Genomic DNA, 18680 nt, shown 5'->3' with positions numbered 1-18680 from the left:
TGCAGCATATTGCCAATGCTGTCACTATTATCCCAAAAATATTTTGCTCTGACATCATCCGGTGTGTTGACAGCATTGAGTGGATGGTAGGGTATCATGAAATACTCTGAAGCACTTATTCTCCTGATGCTCTGCACACTTACTGAGGACATGTTGTTTATCAAAACTCATGGAATTCCACTCTCACATTTTCCAGGCTTGGGAAAGTCATGGAATTGGGAAAATCCTTGAAAGCTTTGGAACAGTCATGGGATTTTTTGTAATCAGGGTTTCCACAGTTTAAGGCAAGTTAGATTTAAGACTTTTTCAGACTTTTTAATGCTTCTCTGAATTAAATTTAAGACCAATTCTTACAAGTGCCAAAGTCTGCTGCTGACCCTGGTGCTGGCATCAGGCGTGGCAGAGACAAGAGTACAACAGAACTGGGAAACACCTGGAGTTTGTTGGCAAATTTTCTCAGCAATTTTGTGTAATCAATCTTCATGGAATTTGCACTTTGCCATGTCGCCCAGAATACTAGAGCAAATACTGATTTTATAGTGGAAAAATTCACTGATTACCGATATGACGACCGATATAGTGAATTTTTGAGCTGGAATGAAAATAGATCATTTCTATGTGGATTGTACACTGACTTTGCACCAATATGACTATGCAAAAGCACACTCAAGGCTGCTTTCTTATACAAACAACTTTTATTTAACAATTTACTTATTGAACATTACACCCAAACAAAAATCTAGAATAGATAAAAATGAAATACACATCAGTTCTGCATGGTCTTTGCTGACCATTTAAGTAAAGAATAAATACAAAAAATAAATAGTTAAAGAAACATCAGTACTGGTCAGAATCAGTCAGTTGCTGACCATTCCTAAACCACCCAAACATAATTTTTTGCATTATATGGTCTGTAAAAAGACCATATAATGTTTTCTTATCCGTGCATAATGGAAAAAATATACGCCGATGTCGATATGCTCCGATGTGCTCTGATGTCTGTGAAAGGCCCATATGGGTCGATAACAGCAGTTGACCGATAATATTGGACTATTGGACTCTGCTCTGAGTATCCCGACTAGAAACAAAATAGAGTCGCTGTTGGTGTTGCTGTTCGTAATCTGTGTCACGTTGATGCAGGAGGCATTCGGTTATTGATTTAAAAAAGAAATCTGTTACCAATGATGTTGATATTTTACAAATTAAGAGTTTTAAAGGTTGATTTAGAACAACTTAATTGTAACTAATGCCTTATTTTTAAATTCATTAATTCAGTGCCTTTCTTCCGTGGATAGTCTTGTCATGTCATGTCTATTTCATTTAACATAGCAGCAAATTTGCTCTCAGTAGCTGTTGAAGAGTTTCCTAACTCCAATATGTGTCGATGGGTGATGTTTTGTCTACCATCACATACTTTTTTTTTAATCATTTTCTGAACTTCATTCTATCAAACTATCATTCTGACTGAACTATCCCTCTCTGGGAGCACTTCTGCTCTGTGTCCATGAAACGCCTATAATATAATTCATATTTAAAGTGTACTACACAGTGCTGCTGGTCTTGTGAATAGTCATGGAATTTCTTATTATGGGTCCTTGATAAGTCATGGAAAACTTTTGACATTTTGTCCACTTTTTTGTGGTACCTTGTGTATCCGGTTCTTTGATGCAAGGTAATGTCAGCCAGTGCAACATTTTCAGTTCTATATTTGCTTTGAATGTTGATTGGTAGATCGTCGGCATCGTTGTTTCGGCTCATCTCTCAGCCAAGTCCTGGAGAAGAGATGCTGCAGGATAACAGACACCTTGTGTTGATGAGACGATTCATTTTTAAGCAGGACAATGATAGCAAGCAAACAGCCAACTCTTGAATTACCAACAAGATGAAAGTCCTTGATGTTTACAGCCACATCTCAGATACCGAGGGACAAATGAAAAAAAAAAAAATAAAATAGAGAGTGGAGTAACATAACAAATGCAGAAGCGTCCATACTGAATAGTTTGAAGAAAATGATGTGAATCATATACTGTGGCCTTCACAGTCTCCGTGTGAGACATCACTCCTGACCCCATCATCAAAAAAACATATGAGGAAATGTCATTAGAGAGAATGCTGCTCATTTCTCGTATAGAGTTTCAGAGACTCAGGGAATCTGAGTGGGCTTGTGGTGGCCGAACACATAACAGTACTACAACACTTTGTGAATCCCACTGAAAATCTGTCGAATAATTTGAAAATTACAGAACTTTTTACAGGTTTTAATGGGTGTCTGTAAAATATTGATTCCATAAAACCTCTGAGAACCAAAATCACCAAAAGCTTTATTCATATGTAATTTAGGGTCTTCCATGCATAATAAAAAGCATAAAAAATGATCAGACATTACCCTCAATTTGAAATATTGTCATTTTAGTTGTTTCCTGAAGCTGGGTTGATTTGGGTGAGGTCTTCGATCCATATCACATAATATGAATAAAGCCACTCAAAAACTCAAAGTCAGCTGTCAGTTGATACTAATTTAACATGCCAAACTGAAATCCCTCAAAGCTCCTTTTTAATAGGTTGCGTTTTGAAACACTCACTGTGAGTGCCGGAGCCACTCTGGCTCAAACTGGATCGTTGGTAAATTTGAAGCACTGTTGGAATTTACCATTCAGTAATTCAGAGCAGTGCACTCTGGGAGTGTCAGAGTGACTCTGGGCACTCTGACACTCCCAGGAGCAGCAAAGTGCTGAACGGAGTGAATGCATGATGACCTTAACTGTTTGTTAATTCAGAAAAAATTCAGAGAAACAGAACGCTCTCTGACTTTGAACAACAGCTCTCTCATTTTAGTGTAGAGCGTCAGACTGGATTTAGGAATGCAGTCAGAGTCAGAGGGCTGGAACAGATAGAGCTGTACCACGCCAACTCTGCTTTGCTCCATGGTTGTCATCGTGGAGATAAGAGACAGCTGACAAAGGAGGGATCCAATGAGGTGTCAATCAAAATGATCTGCCACGCCCACGCAGTCTGGAGAAATGCTGTTATCCTCAAAATGAAATGTTTTCAACTCGCTTTTCTAATAGTTGTGAACATTTCACTCAGATTTTTGTAGATACTTAATGAGACACTCAACTATAATATGTGCTTTCTTACTATTTCAAGCCACATTTCCAGAGGCTAGAATTCTTATCTGACGTGACAGCTCCAACAGCTTTGTCCTCTCTGGACAAACAGCAGCACAGGGCCTCTCTGACCATCCTTTGTTGCACAAGACAGTGTAAGATCACCTACATTATAAATGATTGTATTCTATTATCACCTGTCGTTGGTTGTCTGCCATTTAAATCATGGAAGACTTGCAAGACATTTTTATGGCTCAGTGCTGGCGACAGCCGTGGCTGGAGGCATTATGTTTTTGGGTTGCCCGTCCTGTATGTCAAGAATGCCTTGAAGGAATTTCCTCAAATTTGGAAATTTTTTATTTGCAAATGTTTACTTCGACTGAAAGGTCACTGTGACCTCACAGAACACATTTTTGGCCATAACTCAAGAACTCATATGCTAATTATGACAAAATTTCACACAAACGTCTAAGAGATTAGTATTGTGAAGTAATGGAACAATAAAATGATTCTGTGACCTATAAAAATAAAACTTTCACCTTTAGCCTGTCACTCACTCACTTTTTATGCCTCCACGCTTGTGATAGCTGTGGCCGGAAGTATTATGTTTTGGGATTGTCTGTCTATCCCGTTCTTGTCAATGCTATATTTCAAGAACACACAAACACACACAAATGTTCACTTGGACTTAACAATGAATTATTCAACTCGAAGGTCACTGTGACCTCACAAAATGTTTTTTTGCCCATAACTAAAGGAAATATGCTAATTATGATGATTGTCTAATAGGACAAAATGATGACTTGCTGACATTTTATATCCAAAAGGTCAAAGTTCAGCTTCACTGTAACATCATAATGTTCAGCAAAAACACTTTTCTGGTTGTTATCGGTGCCATAAAAGAAGGGAGACAATTGGTCAGATACTGAATTATTGATAAGAGATCTCTTGTGCTGTGGTTTTGCTGAAAAACTACACTTAATGCCTTTTCATTAAATGCCTTCAAAGTCTTTATTACATATGAATCTGGAAAGACATGGGTGTAAACCACAGCATGACTGGTTGGTGGAGGCATATAAAGTTGAGGTGATAATTCTAGTTTGGGATATAACTTTATGTCAAATTGTTCTTTCTCTTTTCCGGTGAGGTACGGCTCCGTGGTGACAGCTGTAGTTCTTTCTTCTTTATTTGTTTGGCTCCCCTGTTATACTTCTGACACTAGATTGTGTTTCGATTGCTGATTTCAAATGACACACTGTGTAGTTCTTATTTTTACCTGTGGGTGACATTTCTGTTAGTGAGTGTTTTGGAAAGACTGCTGTATTTGCCGTCTATAGCGTAACATCTCCAGCCTATCCAGTGCAGTGCTAAGACACTCAGCAGGATAAGTGGGTACAGAAAATTAGTGGCAGTTTTACAGGTTTCACAGCTCCTTGTGTTTTATTTTAGCCAAAAATTGGTCTCATTTAAGGTCGTTCATGGAGTGGTTTGAACTGATCTCGCCTTGGGCTCTTTGTCTTTCTGCCACTAGGCTGTGCTGTGCTTCTGCTGTTCAGTGTGCTCTAACTTCTACTGCACGAAAAACACACATTCACACACACTGACACACATGCACACACACACACACACACACATCTCAAATCAGTTTCTTTTTGTTTTTTTTTTTACCAGGGGAGCTGCAGTAGCAGCGGCTAACTCATCTCCTCCTGTGTGTGTGTGTGTTTATTTCATCAAAGTATAAGAGTGATGTGTTTAGCTGGTGGGAGGAGCAGGAGGAGAAGGGGGCGGAGGAGGAGGGGGAGGAGACAGCTACAGGGACAGAATGTGGACATCAGAGAGAAATAGGGACACTCACCTTCCTCTGTCCAATCACTGGCCTCTCTGTCTTCATTTTTCTCTCCGTCAAACTGTCTTCCTGTCTCTCCACAACTTCCAAATTCCCTTTTTCTCTCCCGTGTTTGTCCCATGGTCTCTCCCTCGCTCTCTCCCACAGATATTTTCTATTCTCTTTACTGCTGACATCACAGAAGCAACCCCTCACAGATCCACTTCTGTGAGTGTCACATTTGGAGCTGAACTCTGAGTTTGCTTCACTGTTTCGTGGGCAGAGCTAGATTCACATCCCTCAGGCCTGAGAAACCTCAGACGCAACTTGTGAAGAAGAAATCAAAAAAAGCTGTCAGTCCGACAGGAAGACTCTCAGAGTTACATAACAGTTGTCTTTTTGAAGTTTGCAGATAATAGAAGGCGAGCTGCAGTATTCTGTCCCCCTGTCCAGACACTCATTAAGGCTGGCTGAAGGCAAACAATACACACACGCACACACGTGCAGACCTACTTACCAACATAAAGTCAAGTGCATATACATAATGATATGTAAATCTACCAAGTGGATATTTGCACTTATTAGCATGCACTTGGTCAGACTCAGCAGCTGAAGGTTGCCACGGTCTCTGTGGCCGACAGTGTTGTGGTTTGTGTCTGGTTGTAATTCACCCCTGACACACACACACACACACACACAAACTGAGGAGCGGTCACATAAGGGCACGGTAAATGTTTATGTGTTCTGGAGAGAATCATTGTGAGAGCTTAATGGCACTGACTTTGCCTGCTCTGGAGGAGCAGGATGTGTGGCAGATAATGTGGCCTGATATGTGGATAGACTGAGAAATCTATGGAGAGTAAAACCAGCCTGTTCTCTCCGTGGACTTGTCAAATTATGCCGTTCTGTCAGTGCCTTTGGTGCATGAGCGTGATGCCAAAGCCACCTTCCGCGTCCAACCGGAATGTGGCTGGATGGCGTCCGATGAGAACCACCTTGTACAGAACTGGTGTTGTTTTTTTTAATGGTGGGGGCCAGAGGGCACTGGGTACATCCACATGCAACATGTCCAGGTAGCATCACCGTCCCAAATAACTCACTTTCACACGGGAGTCTGGAGTTCACTTCTCATGTCGATGTATATGTTTAATTCTACACCTTACCATGTGCCTCTTTTGCCTGAACCTAACCATCTGTGACTTTGTTGCCTAATCCTAACCATCATGACGGTCTACACTGTTGTGTAAACATAAGGACTGTGCTGCTTTACAGTAACGTGCTGCGTCATCCCAGGCTGATTGCTGATGATCAACTGTTGCTGCCTTTCTAAAACAGGGCTAAAGGACCGTCTCCGTGAACTTCTCTCCTTCTGCTCTCTGCGTGTCTCTGCCTGAGCTTACACAGCAAACATTGGACACCGTGCCATTAAACAGCCCCAATAATCTAACAGCAAAATGGCTCAACTCTGTCATTAAAATCATTGATAAAAGTTGGGTAAGGTTAGCTGTGTGATACCAACAGTTATTCCTTTCAGAGTGTATGTGACTCTGTCACAAGTGCAGTAGTAGTTTCATGATAAACAGAAAGAGAGATTGGGGAAAGTAGGGGCTGAGTGAATCAATATGCTGTCCACAGCTCTACAATGAAATGAGATTTTAACATTACCTGTTTTAAAAAGTCAAATGCAGTGAAGCTGCAGTGATTTGATAAAATTTCAACACTGTGCAAAAGCCACAGGGATTGGCTGACTTCATGTGAATTGCTGCGATTGCAACATCTTGAAATCCTGGAGGGACTGTCGAATGATAGTGTACTGTAAAGAAGGGCTGCCCCCTGAAAGTTGGAGATTCAAATGATCAGTCAGAGACCTCTCAGTCAACAGAGATTGCTTAAAATTGAGTTTTTGCTAGTCACTGTGCTGTGCACTGTACTTCTGTAGACTTTTGGAGCGGAGTGAGCAATCTTGACTTTCATAATACTCTTTGATACAGGCTGCTGCGTAGATGCGATGCAGCAGCACAGAGAAAGCAAGATTCTGCACCATAAAGCCCTGAGACAACATCACCCTCTCTCTTTTGCTAGAGGAAGTTAATTTAAAGCCTACAGTAACATAATATAACACAGTGTCTGGTTTATCTGTGATTTGTAGTGTAGGCAAAAAATGTTGTTGCACACTACCTATCTGCTGTTAGCTTTTGTACTTTATTACATGAATGTCACTGTCACACCGAACATCCCACTGATGGTGGGATTTGGTTCAGAGTTAGGAACAGCCCTACTATAATAGTTAATTTTAGCCAGAATTTCCCAAATCTGACACTTTGGACCCCCACCTCAGTCAGCTGCCCATCCAGACACCATCTGCCCTACTTACTATCACTTCATTATGGCGACTTCAAGTATTTTAACTGCCCCCCTGAGTTGTGTATCCCAGCTGTTACTGCAGTATGCATTCGTGAATGGGCCAAATCAGCAGCCAAACCACAGAAACTTTTGCCCCCCTTGAAAATGAGATTCATTTCAAGAGGTTTATCCTAATGGCTCAACTTGTATAACAACAACAGCAGACTTTTAGTTGCTGTCAGAACACTGGCATGCTCCTGTGCTTTTCATCTTATCAGTGTCTTTGCTTCACATACTGTATCTCCCTTCACACCTTTCAACTGTCCCTGCCTGCAGCTCCAGCGTACCTGCTCCTGTTCAGTTCTGCTCATCACACAGCAATAGATAGCATTAGCCTTCAGCTTGACTACATTATCAAACAGCTAATAATGTGTTGGCAATGTTAAATAGACCTTGTTCTCGATTGCCAGCTCTGACAAGTTGGTGTGAAAGAGAAACTTAAAGCTTGCAAAATATAGCTAGTCCCATTACACCTTGTTTTACCATAACATTGACAGGATTGGTTCCAAATACCCCAAAGACTCAGTTAGTATCTGCTGTGACATCATTTGCCACATGCAGTATGGCACAGTGTATTCACATAGAATTGATCATATTGTTGATTGTGGCCTGTGGAGTGTTGGCCCTCTCCTCTTCAGTAGCTGTTGCTGGATATTGGCAGGAACTGAAACAAGCTGTTGTACATGCCGATCCAGAGCATCCCAAACATGCTTAATGGGTGACATGTCTGATAAGTTTGCAGACTGACCAAGAACTGGGAAGTGTTCAGCTTATAGGAATTTTAGAAGGAGAAGAAGGTAGTCAGTGTATGCAGAAATTCTTCAGTTGTGCAAACCAGTTGTTGCATCAGCCTTTCGGTTGGCAGCTGTCTGGCAATCATGCAGGTGAAAATGCTGGATGAGGTGCTGAAGTGGTGTGGTTACACATGATCTGTGGTTGTGAGGCTGGTTGGATGTACTGCCAAATTCAAAGAAACAACATTGGAGACATCTTTAGGCTAATTCATACTCCCTTTGCGTACAAAAATGGATATCCGTTTCAAAAGTTGTGAATGTTACTATCCTCATACTTCCTTGCGTCCTTTATGTTGGCATATATACTGCTAATAGATGGCACTAGACAGCAGAGTTAAGAGTTTCACACAACAAACACAGTGATGTTGGAGGAGGTGATAATATTTTACCTTCTCATGGAGGCAGTGTTGTAGACGCTGGAGATCGGAGAATTTTTTTTTTTTACTAATATAACTATACATTATACTATGTTCATGCAGTTTTAATATTTTTTATATTTCCAATTCACCATTCCACCATTATTTAAATTTATGCACCCCCTCCCACAGTCTTATCTTGCTTGAGCCACTGTACACTGCCTGCGGTGTACTGCTCCATTTCGTCCGTATCAGTAAGCTCCCAAAAAACATGCACAAATACAAAAAAGCTGAGCATAAATGAGCCCTTATGGTAGTGAAATGAACATTCATTTCATGGGCAATAGCTCTGGTGGACCATCCTGCAGTCAGCATGCTTATGGCACACTTCCCCAAAGCTTTTAACTGTATCTGTGTAGTTGTGTTGTGTAATCAGACTACACATGTTAGTGTCCTTTTTATTGTGACCATCCCAAGACACACCTGTGTAGTGATGATGCTATTTAATCAGCATCTTGATATGTCACACCTGTCGGCTGGATGGATTATATCGGAAAATGACAAGTGCTCATTAACATGGATTTTAACAGATAAGTGACCAAAACTTAAGAGAAATTCATAAATATTAAATATTTAAATATTAATAATGTATAAAAAGTGAAAACAAAAAACAAAAAAGAAAACAAAAGTTTTTATATTTTATGAAAATTCTGGCAAATTTCTGACTGGAAAAAAACCCAACAAAAAACAGAACAGAAACACTTACTTCACTTGATTAGTAATGTTTTGTTTTCAGACTGTCATAAGATATTTCATGTGCTGTTGCTGTATGGTGCCTGTGCTGTGAAGACAAAATGTCTTTAACCCTGTGAAACCCTAGCATATTGGCTTGGTTTCTCATGAAAACATAGAAAAAGGCAAATTAGCAAGAAATTCTAAAGAAAAAAACAGGAAATGACCTGAAAAAAAGTTTTATTATTAAAAAAAGTTAATGATAAAATTAATGATTATAGTAATAAAAATGATAATGATAATACATTTTCTGTGATGTAGTATGTAATTAAGTATGTAATTATAATCAATATAAATATAGTTTTCTTGATATTTTTCCTGAGTTTTTTAAAATCTTTCTAATGACTCTCTTTCTTTTTCAAAGCTAATTGTCAGGTCATTTTCTTGTCACCTTTCATACATTTTTTAACAAATTGCGGGATGTTTCATGCCAAGTTTCTGTCTCTTATGTTTTGCTCACATTTCAAAGGTTTAAATGCTTGTGAAAGGTGTCTGAAGGCAGCACAAGAAAAGTTTGAGCCAAGTTTCAAAGGGATTTTTTTCTTTGTGTTTAATTTTAAAAAATAGAAGAAAGCAGCAAAAGTTTTGAGAAACTGAAGGAAACGAATATGAAAAACTATAAACATCATCAATTCTCAACATTTAAAAATCTGTTGATTAATTGTTTAGGCACCACTTCTCTCTAGAAAAAAAGGGCATCTTAACATTATTAGAATACTTTATTTTTTATTACATTTCAGCAGAATGGATTTGGGGTAAGGTAGAAATTATGTTTTGCAATAGAGCAGGAAGTCAGTTGCTTCCTAAAGTTTTAATACTCAGTAATCAGACCTGGAGATGTAAAGTTATCTACTGCTTCACATTGTCATAGCAGCTGGATGTTCTTTTCCTGAAACGCCAAGTACAAATTAACCCTTTACTCTTCAGCTTCCTGTCTTCACCAGCCCTCTCTTCTCTATCTAATAACATCCTCTCACTTTACATCCTGACTGAAAGAAACCCCTCCTTTCACAGTCAGAGATTCACAGAGAGAGAGATGAAAGGAAAAGATGACATCATGGTTGGATTCTGCAGTGAAGGCTCATGTGTGGAAGCACTGCAGCAGAATCTCTTATACCACAGTGGAAAGGGAAAACACACATACACACACACACACACACACACACACACACACACACACACACACACACACACACACACCCCCACACACACACACACACACCCACACACACACACACACACACACACACACACACACACACACACACAGACACAGGAGAGAGCTCAGACTAATTCACGCCCAATCTCAGCCATGCTCCCAAACACCATTAAATTCTCACACTTCTTCTGTATCTGTCGCTTCACCTGCATGCAAGAGGAAGTGGAGGGCGAGCTGACACCTGCCTCCATTCATCCTCTGCCTTTTTTTCTCTGCCATCACTGTGACAGCCAGAGAGTGACAAGCAGAGGTCAGAGACAGGAAGCTTACACATCAGAGGGATGTTGTATTAGTGGCCACTCCGTCCCTGTAAAGGCACACTGTGGGTTGTGTGGTTCATTGTCTGTGGTTGTAGACACTAATGTCTTGTAGTTGTCTTGTGTTTTTACTGCCATCATCTGAAGTGGAACTGACTATGGTGTCCATGTGTTCTTGCAGATTAGCAGAGCAGTCCTCAGTATTATGATACATTACTTCATATTTGGAGATTTAATCACAAGCCCAAAAATGATAAAAGCAGCAGGAAAGTGGATAAAACTGTGCTCATGTTGCAGAAATAAACACCTAGAATACATGCACTCTTATATCTGTCAAGGGGATAAGTTTTTTCATCTTATTCTGCGTAATGGTAATGGTAACGCTGATTTTGCAAGTCCATATTCTAAATAATTCCTGATAAGGCTTCTTGGAAAGAACAATGTAATTTGGCACCAACTATAGAGACAGTGTTCAATAAGCACACTTCCAATACATTCATTTGGTTACACTTTCTGTGACGACCACATCTTTAATGCATTATGAAAGCATTCATGGTGAATTATAATGCATTCATAATGCTTTATGACTACACTCATAAACACACATAATGCTTACTGATGCACTATATCTACAGTCATAAAACATTATAGAAGTGGCTTAGAATGAATTATAATTGTCAAGTGTCTTATGGATGCTCTTGACTAGTTGTAAACTAGAGGCTGAATGATGTGTTTGTGAGTGTAGTCATAAATAATTATGAATGCATTATAATTCGCTGTGAATGCGCTTATAATGCATTATAGATGTAGTCTTCATTAACAGTACTGTGTTACCATTAATTTCAATTAATTTGAATTTACCACCAAGATGCATTGTAATCTGATCATTCAAACCACTTGCCGAGATGGTTTGGGATTCATTTTAAGACACATCTTTTGTAGTGTAAACTAATAAACCCTGATACGCCCCCGACAATGAGTATGTCATCAGTACATGACATGGTGGTTGTTATGGTACCAGTGTGCAAATTTTACCATTACTTACCTGTTTTTATGTCGTTAGACAGTTTAGAATTGTAGGGTTCTGGAATGTTATGATGTAATTGTAGAATGTTACAAATCTAGACTGGTATGATGCAAGTGTAGAGTGATATAGTTCTAGACTGGTATGATGGAGTTGTAGAATTATACAGTTCTAGAATATTACAGGTCTAGAATGTTATAGTTCTTGAATGTTTTGAGGTTATTGTAGAGTGACAGTTCTAGCATTTAAAATTTCTGGAATGTTACTTTTCTACAATGTTTTCTACAAATTTTGTTGTCAATGCAGAAAGACTTAGTTGTAGAATTTAAGAGTTCTGGAATGTTATTCTTCTAAAATGTTTTGTAGAATGTTATAGTTCTAGAATGTTTTAAGGTAATTTAAAAATAGCCCAGTTCTAGACGGGTATGATGGAATTGTAGAATGATACAGTTTTAGAATAGACTAGACTAGAAGTCTAGAATGTTATAGTTCTAGAATGTTATGATGTAATTTCAGAATGACTCAGTTCTGGAATTTAAGAGTTCTGGAATGTTTTTTTTTTACTAATAATTGTGGAATGTTACAGTTTTAGAATGTTTTGAGGTACCTGTAAAATAGCACTGTTCTAGAATGTGATGATGTAATTGTAGAATGATGCAGTTCTGGAATATTACAGGTCTAGAATGTTTTTGTTCTAGAATGTTTTGGGGGAAATTTTGGTAGTATCTATTCAAACTATTTTTTTTGCAGTTTGTTTAATATTTTTTGCCTAGTTGCTCATTATGCTTTTCTAGTGTTTTTGAAAGAAATCAAACCACTTTTCTCAGGTTTCATAGGTTTAAATGCTAGAGAGAGAAGACTGAATGCGGCACAGGAAAACTGCTGTAGATTCGGGTGTGAAGGGATTAATTGTTTTGTTCTTTGTTTAGTTTAGGCAGTTGTTTTGATATTGATAAGTCTTTTAAACCACTTATCAAAGAAAAATGCAGAATATTTGCTGGCTTCAGCTTCTCCAATGCAAAGATTTGATAATTACCCCGTTGGTTGGACAAAAAACGAGACATTTGAAGACGGCACGCTGAGCTTTGTGAAACTATGATAGACACTCATCACTCTTTTCTCACATTTTGGGGAACTTCTCCTTTAATTAGTGTCAAATTACATACCTTTCCCAAGAAACCTAACGAAAACATTAGTAAATAACACTGGTAAAATAACACCAAGAGAGTAGCTTTTCCCTCCTACATGTCCAACTGTGAAACATGCAGCCCTGCAGTCACAAGCTCACTCTGCTGACCTCTCTGCTCACAACACATGTGTATACACAGTGCACCCACAGACACACATAAAAGCCTGTACACATACCCACAAGCACATACACTACACTACACTACACACACACACACACACACACACACACACACACACACACACACACACAGAGAGAGAGAGGCTCATCTCCTGTTCCTTCCTTCCTCTCCTTGGGCAGTCAGTTAAAAGCTCTAATGGACAGCAGTACAAGTGAAACCTAATTCTCTCTCAGCTAATGTTCCCTGACAAACATACTGCTGCTCTGTCAGTAGGGCTCACTTGGAATTAGTAGGCCTGTCTGTTGTCTCTTTAGGAAACAGATACAGAAAATAATTTTAAAAAAAGGAACGGTTGTAATGGATTGTGGATGAAAGCCCTATAACTCTACCAGCTCCAGGTACCGCCTCCTTTCTGACAGGTTTCTCACTCATAGCAACAAGTATGATATTTCCTTTTAGTCAACAGCAAGGAAAAAAGATATTTTTGACAAATGTGTATGTGTGTGTGTGTGTATATGTATGTGGATATGTTATTAAAAACTAAACATAGGATGTATTCTGAATTGCATACTTTTTTTGTTTAACTTTTAGTAGGTAGTGGCTGCCCTTGCAAAGTATGCTGTGTTGCATGCAGTATGCACATGATCAGGGGTTCTTTGATAAACTTTAACCTCTTTCTCATATATATCCGTTACCATGGAGATACAACAGAGACAGAGATCAACCTGGAGAGCTCTGCAGTTGTTACTTTGCAGTTTTTAACTTGTAAATAGTGTATTTTAGCATTTTATACACATTAAATTAGCCTACATGTGAATTTCTCCTGTCATTATTTTCTAACCCCCTTTTTTTGGGGTTTTTTTGGTTTTGTCATATATATATAGTATGGGTATGGTGTGGGTATTGGAATGTACAGATGACCTCAATATTTACTCACCAGTTCCAAGCTGTTGTCAGTTGTTAATGGTTTTCTGTACCATGCATATTTTGTGTCATGCAAAGGCTCAGAGGAGATGAACTCATATGTGATCATTTGTTTCATATTTTTTCTATTAGCTGCTACTTAGGATAAGTTGGGTTGATCTCATTACTTTTGATTTGCACTTCCATCATTTTTTAATTAATATATCAGACTGGGCTGTTGTCTCATCATAAAATTAACTCTGCTCTGTGCACTTTTCTTACTTACCATGAGTGGCATCATTACTTTAAATAAAAAAACAAAACATAAATTTCCTTTTACAAATCAAAAAGGATGGATTTAAAAGTAGGGCTGCCTCCTGAAAGTCGGACAATGAAATCAACAGTTGGAGAGCCAGAGTCAAGTTACAGAGTAAGCGCTCCTCACACCCCTCTTTGGTACAGGTGGCTGTGGGCCCGCAGGCAGCTTCAGTCAGACTGCTCTCATTCCCAACTCATCAAATACCACTGCTCGGTCGGTGATTTCAGCGTCAGACATTGACACAAAAAATCACCTTTCATTGCTGTATGATACATCCAACAAACCCCCAAATTTTACTGGGAGCCTGCTGATCACTTAGTTAGTTAGTTAGTTAGTTGGTAAGTAAGTTTTTTTATTTCGGTGTCATGCCATTTCTGGCCCATCTCACATAAGATTGCATGACGCCATCACAATACAAAGCATGTGTCATCTTCCGGTTTTACAGATATCAGCAAAAAAGGAAAAAGTAGGTACATGAAATAAATTAAGTAACAAAATAATATATGACCAATATTCTTGCAAAAAATGAATTGTACAATGAAACATACATTTTACAAATTTTACAAATCTACAGTTTATCTTGATAAAGAGCTTGTTTTCTCATCTCCCATGCTTTCTCCAAATAACGAGCTAATCAAAATGTTTCACATGTAAATAACCAACTTTATCTTTGTGCATCATCCAGATGTACTAAATCAATATCTGTTTTTATGCTACTAAAAAAAAGTTGCACAGTTCCACATAAAAAGGGCAGTAAAAACAAAATGTGAGCCAGTTTTATTTTATTTTATTTTATTAGCACACAAGATTACGTAAAAGCAAGTATGTAATAAACGTAACAAAAATTGTGCAGGAGAGGTTTAGAAACCTGAATAGCCTCGTAGTAAAAACCTCCCCTCTAGAATTTACAATCTATTCATATACCAATGGTAATTTTCTCCTTGACATGACAGTATAACAAACATGTATTTATAATAAACATAGATGGAGCAGACGCATGCACAGTACACATCAGCACAGTTAATACATTAACTACAGCCCAGATTTTTTTTCAAGTTAGATTTAAATGAGAATAATGATAGACCAGTTTTAATAAACTGAGGAGTGGTATTCCACAGTAATGGTCCTCTTTATTTCCAAACCTAACCATGTGCTTTTGTTGACTAAACTTAACCACATGCTGGTGTTGCACAAGGAAATAAACATAAACAGGTGTTTTACAGATTTAAGTTTATTCTAAAAAAGACATCTTACAAAGAGTAACTGTACATTTCCTGTGAAAATGGAAGTGTTAACAGGCATAATTTGGCACAGGAAGGTCCCAGCGCATCGCATGTAGACTTGAATGACGCTGATGAAGTAGTCGGGATGACAATGTGTTGACCTGGAGGAGGAGAGGCTTTGCCCCGTCAGGCTTTGAGTTTTCTTCTACCTTCTAGAACCTACCTCTAGTGTGTTGTATAGTTCTTCTATTAAGAACTATACAACACACTCTTGCTTAATTCTCCCAGTCTGATAGCGATTGTTAGCAAACTTTATGATAGATATTGCTGTGTGGCTCTTCACTTGTGCAACTCTTACACTGTCTTAGTGTGTCACAGATAAACATTTCAGTGTGTTTTATCTCAGAAGTCAAACAAAAAGTAAACACAGCATATCTCACCAGGGTTTTTTGTTTCCTGTTTGTGGTCTCTTCACATTGCTTAATAAAGTCTTTAAATTATCATAGAAAACAGACTGACCCACTTTAAACACCCACCGTGTTTTCACAACGTCCCCATCTTGTTGCCTTCTGCTCATCACATCCAAACATACACATGGATGAGTGATAATCTTCAACAGGTTAGCTTATGTTGCTGTGTCATGTGTGGAGTTGTGGGCTACATCTGGTCCATCAGTCAACATCTCCAGGATCAAATCTATTACTCCCAGTCTCCTCCTCCTCCTCCACACACAGTAATGGGAAGACATTCAGTAATGGGACTCTCAGGAGCTGCATGAGTCGTACAGTAACAGCCTGTTTCCAGACCTCTCCTCTCTGTCTGAGTGCTTGGCACGGAGCGGAAGTCACTAATTATGTTTCTTCTATAGATTGTGCAACAGAAGAGGACGCAGCCTTCAGGTCTGAAAGTGAAGCAGATGTGAAAGTGCCTTAAATCGGCATGTTTTTTTCTTCTAATGGCCAGCAGGGGGTGACTCCACTGGTGTTTTTTAAAATTCAGTAAAATTCAAGTTTTATTTATCCCAGAGGGCAATTTTGGTTCAACAGTCTAGAGACCATACAAACATTTAGAAATAAACAGCAGATAACAGTAAGGAGTATATCCGAGACAATAATTAAACCAATCAATATGTTGACAAGCATAATGGCGCCCTCGTGTGTCCCCTTAAGTAGTGAAAAACACACGAGAGAAGGGCAAGGACTATAAAAAGAATTCAGATGGAAAGTTCTCAATCTGAACCCCAGCTACAAGTGGGCCCAGTGGGTCTCGAAAAGCCAGAGGGTTTGGGCTGAAAAGGTGTGTTAATTGGCTGGTTCAGAGAGATAGAGAGAAAGAGAGAGAGGGAGGGAGAGAGAGAGAGAAAAAAGAGAGAGAGAAAGAGAGAGAGAGAGGGTCGGGCTCGATCGGGCTCAGGTTTATTATTTTTAGATGATTTCAGACGGGCTGGGTTCAGGCTTAAACTCGATTTGGATTAAAAGTTTTTCGGCCCGTTAAGACCTTTAGTCAAATTGTATAAAATGACTTCACTTGGTTTGTTACCTCAGTAAACTCTTAACGAGTGCATGGTCTCAGTCACCAGTCTTCTCTGTTACAGCATGATGTTAATTTTTGTGAATTAGGGTCCAATTTAATGTAAAATAGGTAATAAAGCAAGGTTTGGTTTAGGGTGTCTATCCTGTCAGATCCAGCTCTCACTCCTTCACAGCTCCACCCTTTACTCTAAATATGGCTCCAATAAACCAAGATAGTGACGGTCAAAATGCCAAACTTAAGGCTTCAAAACACATGTGCTCAAGCCAGTGATGTCCTGGTGGCTACATCCACTTCTTAAATACAGTCTACAGAGGTTTATACAGAGGTGGCGCTATAGAGCCACTCCAAAGTCCCTTTTTTATGCTGCTCTTGCAACTCCATGGTGTGATTATAGACAGCATGCCAGCATTACTTCAAAAGAGGCGGGACGGGCATGATGTTTTACACAACAGCTTCTGCCTCTTCTGTGACATACAATATATGTTATGGCAGCTCTTCATGAAGAATAACATGGCATAACATGTCACTCACAGTTATTTACTGTCTCTGTTACATGGCTGATCTCTGCCTTTGCCCAGAGGGAAAGGAGCTCCTGAATTTAATTGTTTTCCCAATTTGCAGACATTTATGGCTGCTGTTCTTCTTTGAGTTAGATGCTAACTGCTACTAACTGCCTTTTAAGGGGCTGTGAACAGCACCGGTTTTGCATGAAACGTTGAACTTTTGTTGTGGTTTGGCTTTTCATTCTCATGACAACAGCGTTTTGGGGGCCTGAACACGCAAACTTTTAAAACCTTTGAAAACGCCACCCCTACTATTGCTGTGTAAACTAGCAATGCACTGACTCTGTGAGAACGGTGATGTCACGCCCGAGCTTTGCACATGTGCATTCGAATACAGACAAACAGCCATGCATGAGAAAGAGGACAACAGTAACAACAATGGTGTACTACTAAGCTGTGTTTGTGCTGGCCAACAGTACGACTTCATTGTCTGTCTTGACAAAGCTCTCAGTTCTCATGTGTGCCTTCGCCATCGTCTTCTTCTTTGTTTGCACTCGCTACTCTGTAGAAGAACGCCTTTATGCGTAGGTGTTCTATGTTGTGTCATTACAAAGTTACACAGCCATGACATGCATACTACAGCATTTTCAGTTGGTTTTGCGGATCCGTCTACACGAGGATCATTTTCACAATGTTATCATGTGAATGCCTATTTTTTTTAAAACACAGATGAACCAGTTTTCTGAATTTAGTTGGGCAGTTCTCGTCTAAATGGGGCCGAAATCCCCTGCTGTGGGTCGCACGCATAACATCAAAATATCTCATCTGTCCCACACATGATCCCATCCTACTGACTGTCCCTTTTACACAGACCTCAGTTCAGCACTGTTACTACCTCTGTTGGCGGCTTAAAGGCGAGACAACTCTGCCCCCCCCATTCCATGATCATACCTTGTATATAGAACTGCAAGACGACACAACAGCATTATATTCCTGCCTTGAACATCCAGTCTAAAAAGGACTTATGGTTCTCTCTCCTTCTGCTGCAGTCACCTTTACACTGTACATATGAGGCATATAAAGTTGGTCTTGTCTTGCACACAGTTTCCTGG

The 18680-nt window shown here is 39.3% G+C and overlaps 1 protein-coding gene across 2 annotated transcripts in view; it reads left to right on the top strand.

Annotated features, from left to right (window-relative positions):
• Window positions 1-18680, top strand: part of LOC121942501 (endonuclease V-like) — a 108740-nt gene that overhangs the window by 28073 nt on the left and 61987 nt on the right. The gene's annotated exons all lie outside the window — the stretch shown is intronic.

The sequence above is a fragment of the Plectropomus leopardus genome, chromosome 4 (genome assembly GCF_008729295.1).
Source record: "Plectropomus leopardus isolate mb chromosome 4, YSFRI_Pleo_2.0, whole genome shotgun sequence".
NCBI classification, from domain to species: Eukaryota; Metazoa; Chordata; class Actinopteri; order Perciformes; family Serranidae; genus Plectropomus; species Plectropomus leopardus.
This window is presented reverse-complemented; position numbering and strand designations above follow the sequence as displayed.